Consider the following 13,114-nt stretch of genomic DNA (forward strand, 5'->3'; position numbering starts at 1 on the left):
AGGGGATCTGTGGGCGTGAAGATAAATCAAGTCGCTAAGGAGGTGTAAAAAAAAGTATGGCAGGAAGGCACAAGCTGCTTAGCATCTATTTAAGCACACATACAAAGGAACAGAGTCTCATTTTGGCACAGCATTTGTAGTAAGGGCCCTGTGAATTCCCTCCTGGACCTTCACCAAAATGATGTCAGGGAAGTGAAGAGGAGACAGAAAGTAAAATTAACAGTATTTATGCTTAATCTCTCTTTTTTAATAACCCAGTAAGCATTGGAAAAAAAGAAAATGTGGAGAAAATTTGTGTGTGTCCAGATGTCATATATTATCCGTGATATTATCAACATCTCAGCATCACTAGTATCCTGAAGGGATCATTATCTTACAAAGGAAAGAAATTAGGGAATTACACTGGTCAATCTTGCCAGTGGCAATGGTCTACATTTATTGTTTGTCCTCCATAGCATAACTCTTTGACATCACCCAATATGTGAAAGAGCTGATATTTCCTTACCATTGATAGCCTTGCAGTGTTGCATTATCAGAGAGGTTTCCAAAAATGTTCAGTTTTTTCTGATGCAAATAGAAAAAGGAACATAAGGAGACATTTACCTCTGCATTTATCTTTTGACCCTTGGTCTAGCATCTCACCAAACAATATCACAAGACAATTACATGTGGGTTCAGCTAGCTTATTTATTTAAAAACTCTTTAAATTAATTAAATGGTCAATCTATGTCACTGATTATTCAGATAAGCTGACAGTTTTGAGAGTGGGCTGCACTAGGCATCTGCCTGGTATGTCTTTTGAGGAGGTCCATCCTGGCTCCAAACTCCTTGCTTATCACCAGCTGCATTACCACATGTACCAGGAGGCTGGAAGCTTAATCCTTCTCCCGTGATGTGCTACAATGTTCCAAACAGATTCAAAACATGCCAGAGCACAAAGAGCACTCCTTGACATCACACTCAGCTGCAAGACATGTGGTGGCCTGTTCTAGACACATGCACTCAATCACGCCAGATGCTGCAGAGTCAATTACCCCTATCTATCCTGAATAATGTGCCCTATACCTGTCAAACTTGTTGTGGCCTAAACAGGTTAATAACCAGACCTATTTAATTGGCAGCTCTCTGACACAGTGACAGCACAGAGCAGATGAAAAAGAACTTTGCACCAAGTCATTGTGGTAAAACCCAAAGTCCCTGCTCAGCCCTGCAACAGCAACCAGCTAATCCTGTGCTTTCCCAAGGACAGTGCATGGATCAACAACAAACCAGAATGCCTGAAGATTAGATGCTGCTGTCTTAGCCCCTATTGCCATCTTCTGATTGGCTGACCAATCTACCACTGAAGCAATAGTGTCCCTTACCTCAAATTGTTTCATGGCATTGTATGTATATGAAGTGCCATCAAGTCTCGGATTACTTTAGAGCAGTGGTCCCCAACCCGCGGGCTGCGGCCCGGTGCCAGGCCGCGAAGGCCATGGCGCCGGGACGCAGCTCCCTCTCCCCGCCCCCCCCCCGCAGTAAAAAACTTCCCAGGCCGCAAGCTTGCGGCCCGGGAAGCTTCTTACTGCGGGAGGGGGGGGGAGAGGGAATCAGGGCCGCACCATGGCATTCGTGGCCCGGCCATGTGCGGCATGCACAGGCAGGCATTTGCCCTGCCGGTCCCCAGCCTCAAAAAGGTTGGGGACCACTGCCTTAGGGGATTGCAGTAGGCACAGAGGAAACATACCATACATGAACTGGAACAAGCAAACTTGTTCCAGCTCTTTGGTAGTTGAGGATTCCCATAATATCAAGGATAATATTGCTCCTCCCTTATGGGGGCATGGAAAGAGAATCTGGAAATGCCAGTCCCCAGGTGGGACCTGGGAATCCCCTGGAATTATAACTAATCTCCAGACCAAAGAGATCAGTTCCCCTGGAGAAAATGGCTGCTTTAAAGGGTGAACTCTATAGCATTATACTCCACTAAGGTCTCTCCCTACCCCAAATCCTGTTCACTCCCAGCTCCACCCCCCCCCAAGTCTCCAGGTATTTCCCTACCCAGAGCTGGCAACCCTAAGACACACACATGACATTAATGTTAGCAGGGCTGAAAAACAAATCACCCCCTTACTTGCAGAATTATATCTTATGAATTGTTACTGCAAAAGCATGACTGCAAAAAAGCATTAGCTAAAAGCAGGCCTTCCAGTAGCAGAGAGACATCCAGAATATATGACTTGGAGTCTCGTTATATATTACTCAACACTTGTGCCTGTCTTATCCTTTGTAACAGTGACTGCTCCTGGGGCTGCTTCATGTTTATAAGAACTAAATAATGAGTGATCACATATGTTTGTCTGCAACTGGATGTTAGCCAGTTGATAGCGCTATCATTTTAACTACAAGCTGTAAATAGCCTTGGACATGTCCCCCCCCCCCCCCCAGATGACTTTCCACTGTTTATTTTTTCTACCCAGAACATACACATTTCTTTTTGTCTGTCCTGTCACTGCTAAGGACTTCTCCAGCCCCATAATAACATATTCACAGGCAGGTATGGAATCTGGTGCCAGAGTGTGGAATCTGGTGATCAGATTTGACTCTGAGTGGGGGATATTCCACCAATAGGAAAAGGGCAGACTGATTTACCGATGGACTACATTTTTCCTATTGGTGGAATATCCCCCACTCAGGGTCAATTATCTCCTTCTTTAAGAAGTCATTATTTGAATTTTGCATACATGGAATGAGGATGAGGATGATGATAATGATGATTCCACCATGAGTAGCAACCATTATGAAGAAGAAGAAGAAGAAGAAGAAGAAGAAGAAGAAGAAGAAGAAGAAGAAGAAGAAGAGTTGGTTCTTATATGCCGCTTTTCTCTACCCGAAGGAGGCTCAAAGCGGCTTACAGTCGCCTTCCCATTCCTCTCCCCACAACAGACACCCTGTGGGGTGGGTGAGGCTGAGAGAGCCCTGATATCACTGCTCAGTCAGAACAGTTTTATCAGTGCTGTTGTGAGCCCAAGGTCACCCAGCTGGCTGCATGTGGGGGAGTGCAGAATCGAATCCAGCATGCCAGATTAGAAATCCGCACTCCTAACCACTACACCAAACTGGAAAAAATTATTTGTTTCAATTAGTATGAGATATCTAATACATATCTATTTTTTATTCTTAGTATTCAGTGTGAGTTGTTATTAAACCACTGAAGAATGCATTTTGTCTAGTGGTTATTGAATGTGGAACTGATATCTGTTGTTGTATGGACATGATATTATCCTATCTCTTTGTTTTTATCTATATTCTACAAATGCTTTTTTAATATTTGTAGCTACTGTGCATTTTGCAATAATTAGATATGTTTTGTTGTCTGTTTTAAATGCTCAACCAACATGTTGGTTTTTACCCCTTTTGCTGTTTCCTTTTTTTTTAAATTGCTTTGGCCAGGATGTTCAATATGGTTTAAAGTCACATTGACCCATTTAATGTCTGAAATGAGAACTAAAATTATCCCAGATGGAATAGTCCTCAATATTTATTCCTGGGTATCAAATGCCTGTCTCTATAGAAATGGAAGTGTATGTTGTGACTGGTTTTTACCTGAAGACAACTCAATATGTAGGTGGTCAATATCAAGAGCAGCAGTCAGATGTCACAGCTCATCACACCCTGAAGGTTAGAGTTCCACATAAAATTCTGCAGCCATGATTTTTGTAGCAGTTCTGGTAGGTAGAAATTATTCCTCAAAAGCACTGTTTCCTCTGGATACTATTTTTCAGGGTTGTTATTTTGTTTTTCATTTTTTCCTCTTCTGAATTAGCAACAGTGCTTTCACCCAGTCAAAGACTAACAGTGAGATTTCACAGTGCTCCATGACCAATCAAATTTAACTATATAATGTTGTCAGAGGTCAGTAATAATGAGGACCATGTGCATGAATAAGTGAGTGTTTGCAGAAGGAACTTTGAAAAATGGCCAAAAAAAAGGAATACATTCCTCAGGATGACTGAATATTTTTGTCTCAGTTTTGAATTTGAGATGGTGTTTTGATCTCTTAAACAGGGGTAGTCAACCTGTGGTCCTCCAGATGTCCAGCGTTTGCTGGCAGGGGCTCATGGGAATTGTAGTCCATGGACATCTGGAGGACCACAGGTTGACCACCCCTGCTCTAAAACACAAAGAGGCTTTTCCAAGTCTATGATTGACCCAAATCATTTGATGCCAGCACTGTGATTTGTGCCTTGAAGCACAATAACAGCCAATAGCAACTGAGTTCTAATGCTGGAAGACATTATAGCTTATCTTGCCCAACCCCCTGTTCAACCCAAGCAGTGTAAAGCCGGAGCATTCACAAGGGATGGCTGTTGTCTCCTCTTGAAGACCTCCAGTGAGGAAACATCCAGCACCCCTTCTCATAAAATGAATTTTGATTCTCAAATGCTTTTACCCTGGAAATGTTGTTGGATTTGAACCTTGCTCCACCATCCCTTAAGGAGGACAACCCCACATATAGCACTTTGCAGTATTCAGTCCTGGAGATTGTAAATGAATGACCATGACTAAATTTATATCAGATAGGAACAAGTGTATTGTCTTACCAGTGACATTAATCAAATTAATTAAATGGATTTTCTCAGAAATGGTTTTAGCAGTGCACAGATAATCACCGCATAACCGTGTCTCAAAAGATGCTGGGCAGAAACAAAGTAAGCAGTCAGGATTGTTTTTTGAACATAGGTTTTCCTTGTAAAGAAGTATCTCCTATAGCAGATCTCTTTCTTCCTAAAATAAACTGTTCCTTCTGCATAAATGCCAAGCCAATATTATATTGACACACAGAGGTCTGCCAACAGGCGCTTAATCAAGTTTATTTGTTCAGATGGTCAAATAGGCTGTTCATTTCATGTTTACCATGCAATGCCTTAGTCATTTGATCAGTATAACTAATTACTTTTGAGTGCAATCAAGCAGGTGTGATTAGAAATCCAGACTTGAAAGTGGGAAACTGATTTTTTAAAAAAATCTTAAAGTACTTTCTGTACGAGGGCTAAACCACATATGGCTCTGTAGATCCATGTTTGGTTTCCTAGATATAAAAAGCAGACATTGGGAAGAAATGGATCAGGACTGTGATGCTATTACAATTAATAAATCATTATTCAACCAAAGGTAGGTGTCTTTCAAAGATCATGGACCAAATTAATGTTCTTCTCAAATATTCTGTATGTTTCAACAGATGCATGAGAAACAGATGGCACAGATGCGGCTTTTTACAATTATTCTTTTGGGGGGATGTCGAAGATTGTAAAAAATGCAAAGATAATGAACAAAACACTGCACAGGTACAGTGTCGTAAGCATAGTGTTCAATGTGGGATGTATGTATGCCACTGTGTGTATAACAGAGAAAGAAAGATGGTAAGGGGGAAAGTCCTATCCCAATTTAATTTGCTTCCAGTTTATATCCATCCATCAATCTGAGAAAAAGCAGCAAAGACTTAGCAGAAGCCACCATTGATGCAGTTTAGGAGCGGGTAGCAAGAAGACACGTGGGGGGGAGGTACTGTGGCGGCAGGATGGGCCGGCGCTGTGCAAGAACATTGTGCTCACAGCATTGGCGCCTGGGCCTGGGCTTGTGGCGCTTTAAAAGGTGTCATGTGGAGGAGCCCTGCCTCTTGCACCAGGATCGCCACCCGATTAGCTTCCCTCCTACCCCCCCCCCTGTTTTGTTGGTTGTTAAGCTTATGTCTGTATGGCCATTGGATGATGTCTTTATATTGCATTTTGTCACAGCTGGTGGTTTTGGCATGGGATGGAGCCTGTTTGGGGGGAGTTCGGTCTGCGCATCAGACTCCCCCGGTTGGGGATCTCCATATGCAGTGGCAGGTCTATGAGGAGGGCTGACCCTGCTGAGGAGGCTTGGTGCTCACAGAGATGGGACTAAGAAGGAGGTGGACACCTCTCCTTGGCACCCCAGGTTTTACAGTGCTGGGTAGCCTGGGGTGGTGCCAAGGGAAGTGTGCATTTCCTCTTGGCATCCCGGGTGGACACTTCCCTATGGTGGGAATCCAGCAGCAAGGGGACCCGCATTCCTGGTGGGGGAACCAGGTAGGCCCTAGAGCACCACTGCCTCTTCCCGTGGGCGGGATCCCAGCAGCAGGGAGACCTGTGTTCCCAGTGGGGATCTGGATGGGATCTAGGGTGCTGCTGGGTCCGGGTTCTTATGGTCCTCTGACTGCAAGTCAGGCTCCCTCTCCCATGCTGCGCCAACACTCCTGTGGAGTATTAATAAAGCTGTGGCCTTGTTTAAAGCAATAGAAATGTGTATGTGTCTTCCTTGAGCCCAAAATGCCCCACTGCAAGTTAATATTATGCTGGCAAAGTTTAAATATGCAACAAGAATAGAAGCACAAGGCTGATTAGCAGAATAAAATAGTTTTATTCTGATGAGAAACTAATCTTGTGAGTTGGCATTTGCTACAGAGCCTTGTAATGCTATGCCCCAAGGCTCTGAACCAAGTGCTGAGCCAGGCCAACATGGGAGGCATCCAGAGCACCTTACTCCTGAACAACATGGGCTGTCTTCTTGCATATTCCGCCATTGCCAGCAACATCCGGGTGGCCTACAATAAGAATGCCACCAGGCATTCAATTAAGACAACTTGAAGTTCATCCTCATGGACTGCATGGAGGGCCACATCATAATCACGAGAGTTGTCAACTTACTGCTGTGCCTGTACATGAAAGAGGCAGTGGGCTTTGGGATGCTGAAAGCAAAGGCCCAAGCTTTGGTCTAGTATGTCAAAGACCCATTCACCCAGGTCGCAGTGCCATGAATAGTGGAGCCAGAGATCCAGGGGAAACCAGAGATCCAGGGGAAAGGCTTTGGTGACTTTGTTTAGAAGGAGCTATTTCCTAAACAAACCTTTGCACTGGAGGAACTGGATACTTGGAAAGGGGCTTTTTTTTGTTTGTTTGTTTGGCTTTCAGACTTTGCCTTCTAGTAATGCCACTTTGATATAAAATGATGGTGGGGAAAGAATAGAGCTGCATTTATTGAAAAAAGAAACAAATTTTGTATAGAGCAAGAGTTCTAACTGCCTAACTGTTTTTCTGCATTGATTCAATCTGTTCTGGAGGCAAGAAGTGAAGAAGTGTGTTCAAAGGAGCAGAAAGTCTTCAAATTAACCAATTAGGGAACAGCTTGAATGATTTAAAAATATTAGGGAGTTCGTGTTGTCATTATGCTAACTACACATCTCCACTAATGTCTCCTGTTGGACATTCTCCTCATGCTGCTGATTCATGAACACTACAGATCTTGCCTATTCTAATGTACTTCAGGTGATACATTTCTGAAACTCCTAGTCCTTGCCATTTTGTCTGAAATCCAATCACTGTTTTGTCTGAAAAGGGTGACACATACATTTTCCAACAGTAGTACTAGCTCCTAGCGACCTAGGGTGTACGTTTGATGGTACCACCGCCAGAAATGTCACACTTGAAAAAGGCCTCTAAACTGACAGTTTGGTGGCCCTGCAGCATCACTGAGAAAGCCCTTCTGTTAACTTATTCTTTAATCAATGCTCAGAAATTGAAATATTCCAATTCAGTAGAGAATTTAAGAAAAAATAATCAATGTACCAAAATATTCAATGTCAGCCCCAAAGGCTACATGGTGATTTCACTGAATAAACAACAGAAAAGCACTTAACAGGAAGGAAAATGGAAATGTGCAGATTAAAATTCAACAGCTGTCCCTGCTGTGGGTCCCTGCACAATTCATCTACCACAGAACTATTCTTCTATCTGAATAATTTGTTAAACTGAAATACTGAATTTATGTACTTCAATCGACATCTTGACCTTTCCTAATACGCACAATTATGGCTGGGTCTTGCCGGGGGGGGGGGGGAGAGAGCAGAGACAGTGAGAGACAGAGGCGCAGAAAAAGCTGAGACTTAGAATCATAAGAGTTGGAAGGAACCTCCACATTCATCTAGAATGCAGGAAATGGCCAGAAGAGCCAAGCACCTACACAGTCCCTTCTGTCCACTCACTTAGATTGGTATAGAAAAGAACAGTAAGATAGGGGGTGCAGCCAGGGCACACTCCCATTCATTTCAGTGGCACTTGCACAGGAGAATGTCCAACTGAATGCATCTATGTGGGTTTGCAAGGGGAATACAAAGGTGTGAGTCATAAGGAAACAAAGCACTGCAGAGATAAATGTAAATGTAGTGAATCAGTGTGCATATGAGAGGGAGAGACTCCAATCCCAACTGAGTATGCACTGACTCCTAAATAAAATATATGTAATCAACTATAGGAATGGAAGGAATCTCAAATGTATATAGAGGAAGGTTTGTTAACCCTGGCTTGGGAAATTCTTGGTGATCTGAGGGTGGTACCTAGGGAGGGATTTCTGTTTTTCTTCAGCTGCAGCAAATCGATTGCTAGCATACTTAGATGAAGCTTCAGTCTTGGACCCATTCCAGTTTGACTTCTGGCCTGGCTGGAAATTCTGTGGGTCATCCTGATGAATAACCTCCAGAGAAAGCTGGACTGAGGCAGGTCAGTGCTGCTTGTGTTACTGGAACTCTTGGCAGTGTTAGACTCTTTGCTCGTAACCTTTCCAAGGCTGGAATATGGGGACAGCCCTCCAATGGCTGATCTGCTTTCTCTGAGGTCACAGACAAAGCATAGCTGTTGGGGAGATGCAGTCACACCAATGTCACATCCACTGTGGGCTGCCACAAGTTGTGATTATCTCCCCAACTTTGTTTAACATCTTTATGTATCCTCTTGCCTTTCATTCATCCTCTTGGTTTTCATTCAGATTTGGTACTATAACTTACCCAAGGGATGCTTTACAAAGGCAGAAATGAGTGCCTGTTGACACATGGGGGGTGGATCAGTGTTGGTATGAAGGGAGACTGAGGAATGCTTGGCAACCACTACCAACAGTCTAATGGACATATTGGAGGGAAGAAGTAAGGTTGTCTATTCTGCTACACATTAAAGGGAATCCAGACAGAAAAGACTCTGAATAAATCCAAACACATGGTGCTTTTCTCTTTTTCCTCATGGTTAGAAAACCAAATAAATCCCACTGTAAAGGAGAAATGAGGAATACTGAAATTGAAACGCCTTCCACGTTTTAGACCGTTTAGTTTCTCCATGCATGATGCACAGTTGAATCAGGTCTAGTGAAGTGAATATTAGTGTTCAATAAAAGCAATCACAAAGGAAATCAAGGTGCAAATTGTAAATGAATTACATATCCTATGTAAAAACACAATGTACTTTGTTTATTTTACTTTCCATGGATGGCAAGGTAGCAGAGTGCCAGCGTCTCCTGTCTACAATATTTTGCCTTCCATTATGCATACTTTCTACAAAGGAGAAATATCCGATAATACAAAGTAAGCTCATGAATAAATCGGCATCCTGTTCAAGGATCAATGAAATGTATTGCTAGTCTGAATAATTTCATTTTCATTTGAAAACCCTTTTCTTAACAGTGTGCGTGGGGGGAGAGATCCATCTTTGTTTGGGAGGAGTACAGCTTGGCATCTTTCAGTATCTTCACTGATATGACTCGCTACTGGTATAGGATTTTCTTAAAAAGAAAACTTTGACATTACTTTTGGTTTGTTTCTATTCCTCACTATGTGAAAATTAACCATTCTTGAAGGTTTCATCCACTAACAAAGCCTTGAGAAACTGCAGGCTTCTCTGTTTAGGCAACTAGCCATCCCTGAAAGCAATTCAGTGTCAAGGTTTTTGAACGATTTCCAGAAAGCAGCAGTCTAGGGCCTGCTTTCTGATATTAGTAATAAAATGTGAATTATGCTATGGCTGAGATATAATATGTGCTTCATGTTGGCAGAGTTTAAATATGCAAAGAGACTGAAGCGCCAAGCTGCTTATAAAAGAATAATAAAAGGATTTTATTAAGAAGAAAAATGAACTTTTTATAGAAAGAGGAGAAAGTCCTATCTGTTCTGCTCTGCGTTCATTCTGTTGCTTGTTCTGGAGGCAAGCAGGAAGTATGCCCAAACGGGCAGCAGGTCTCCAATTGAGCCAATCAAGATGTGTGTTTGGGGATTATTTGAAAAAATTATCCGGAAATTCCTGTTCTAAATCTGCTAAATACACATATCCTTCAATGTTCCCTGTAGCATATTTTTTACATTTTTTCTCTTTTCCCTTCTCCCTTCCCTCTCTCCTTTCTCTTATTATCTCTCTCCCCCTTCCCTTTAATACTAAAATCAAATTTTAATAGATTATAAATTGCTCTGTTTGTGACATAACTATGTTTGTGTAATAATGATAAGAAAATAAGCTACATCTCTCATCTCAGTTATTTCTACTTATAATGTTTATTATTTACTATGAATAATTCCCCAGACAAGGATTTAAGATAACATTTCTCCCTATTATTTTATTTATTTTTATTAGATTTCTATACCACCCTCCCATATGGCTTAGGGCGGTTCACATACAACATTGCAGGGGCAATACACATGGAACAGTCTGAACATATGACTCAGTCACAAAAACACATCAGCAACAATCCAACAGTGAATCTAAATCAATAGAACTCTAATGGCTTTGGTCAACAATAACAACAACTACAACTTAGACAAACCCCCAAGGAGGTCAGACTGGTTCTGGTCATGGAGGGGATGTCTAAGGGGGGACCCGTGGATGTTGTTGGGCCAGTCAGACTCAAGCAAATTCTTTAGTCTGGTTATTTTAAAATATAAAATGTGATAGTTATACATGCCTATATTTGTATAGTGATCTATACAAATACAGGCATGTACAATAGAGGCAGCAATCTGGGCATGGAATTGGGGTCACTGTGGGTGGGCAGGTAGTTGTGAATTTCCTGCATTCTGGAAGGTGTTGGACTAGATGACCCTGGAGGTTCCTTCCAACTCTATGATTTTAACCTGTAGTTGGAAGCTCTATTCAAGCAATAATCCTAATCTGGTCCGAGTCCCACAGAAATATTTGAAAAAATCTTCTGCAACAAAGCTCCTCTACAAACTTGGAAAATATATATGACTTACGGATAGAGATAAATAACTGATGAAAAATGTTTTAGTAGGAAGAACAAAGAGAGGGAAATTGTCATTTCTGAAATAAAATTAGCCTGTTTAAGAATTTAGGCCATTATTTGTCTTGGTTATAAATAACAGGTTGATTTTAAAGTAACCAGTATTGTTGTCATTTTGAATCTATGAAAAAAAGAGATAATTACTTTATTCTCAACTAAATGGCTCAGATAGAAGGGTATAACTGGGAAGTTATTTTCAGCTTGTCACCTAAATTAAATTGGCATCATATGGAATACTTTAAATTTTCACAGAGCACTAATCTGATGGAAAAGTCACATAATAATACATGATTAATAAAAAATTGAATACACAGATTGCTGTTTTCTCTTTATTTTCAAATAATACAAAGGGCACAGGCCAGCCAAAGCAAAACTTTAAAAAACCTCTCAATGTTTTCAGAAGGAGACATTTGCATAAGATAGAAAGGGCACTATTTCTCCCCAGTTCCTGCCATTGAGACTCGTAGGCTACTCTAGAGCTGCTATTTTTCGCTGTTGCCTCTCCATTTAGGTGAACCTTTTCACCCTGGCCTGGAGTCACTGACAGCTGCAGTCTTCATTGTGCCTGTTCTGACATTAGCCCAACCTGGGCTTTTGCCTCCAGTCATGGCTCTCTCCTGGCTTCTTTGTCATCAGTGCTACTGTACCCTCCACAGAAGGAGTAGTCAACCTGTGGTCCTCCAGATGTCCATGGACTACAATTCCCATGAGCCCCTGCCAGCATTTGCTGGCAGGGGCTAATGGGAATTGTAGTCCATGGACATCTGGTGGACCACAGGTTGACTACCCCTGCTCCACAGGACTGAAGGCTACCACTGTTTTCTCCTCCATTTTCATAGTCACCCATCTTTAATTATTCTGAACTACCAGCCAACTTGGAGTAGTGGTTAAGAGTGGTGGACTCCAATCTGGAGAACAGGGTTTGGTTCCCCACTCCTCCACATGAAGCCTGCTGGTCACAATTCACAATTCTCTCAGAACTATCTCAGCCTCACAAGGTGCTTGTTGTTGGGAAAGAAAGGGAAAGTGATTATAAGCCACTTTTGCCCATTCTGCATGATGGCGACTGCGCTGAGCCACTGGCGGTGCAGTGCTTTCTGCTCCACAGTTTACTGTGTCCCCATGGAGGGAACATTTCAGTGCCAGATCCACTCTGGTTCTAAAATGTTTCCCCCTGGAAAACAAAGCAGTGGTGGAATAGTTCTGTCACATGAGGGGGCGGGGGTTATTTTGCAAGATGGTCAGTGCAAAATAAAAATGAATGTCTTGGTCTGCCCCATGGTGCAGCAAAACACTGCAAAGCCAACCGGGGCATTCTTTGCCCCTTTTGGGCCACCTGTTCACATGGGTCTGCTGAAGGACAGATCTTTTGGCCACTGCAGTGGCTATAGGAACATAAATTCTCCAATGTTCCCTGAATCCGGGCCAATGGAGGGCCTGATTTGCAGCAGGCCCGGGAGGGGACCTGCCCAGCAGCTGAATCTTGTGGAAGCGGCGATTTGCCCCACTTCCATATGATCACCCTCTCAGTCTTTCTGCCCATGCAGAATAGCCCTTTAAGGTAGAGAAAAGTGAGTGTAAAAACCAACTATTCTTCTTTGTCCTGTGGGGGCAGTTCGTTGCTTTCAGTCTTATCACATTTTCCTCTAATTAGGCTGGGCAAGGCATCCAACTGGCACTGGGATTCACACAACCACTGAACAAATATTGAGTCCTCAACATAATAAAGGAATCATCACATAGCAGAGCACAGTAAGCTAAGGGAGCTACATAAAGTAAAGGTAAAGGTATCCCCTGTGCAAGCCCTGGGTCATGTCTGACCCTTGGGGTGACGCTCTCCAGCTTTTTCATGGCAGACTCAATATGGGGTGGTTTGCCATTGTCTTCCCCAGTTTTTACCGTTTATCCCCTCAGCAAACTGGATACTCATTTTACTGACCTCGGAAGGATGGAAAGCTGAGTCAACCTTGAGCCGGCTGCTGGGATCAAACTCCCAGCC

General features: G+C 42.6%; 1 pseudogene; it reads left to right on the forward strand.

Annotated features, from left to right (window-relative positions):
* The first annotated feature begins 6,479 nt into the window (after positions 1-6,479).
* LOC143838876 (ragulator complex protein LAMTOR2 pseudogene) lies at positions 6,480-6,823 on the forward strand (annotated as a pseudogene).
* Positions 6,824-13,114: the final 6,291 nt, after the last annotated feature.

The sequence above is a fragment of the Paroedura picta genome, chromosome 5 (genome assembly GCF_049243985.1).
Source record: "Paroedura picta isolate Pp20150507F chromosome 5, Ppicta_v3.0, whole genome shotgun sequence".
Lineage (NCBI taxonomy): Eukaryota > Metazoa > Chordata > Lepidosauria > Squamata > Gekkonidae > Paroedura > Paroedura picta.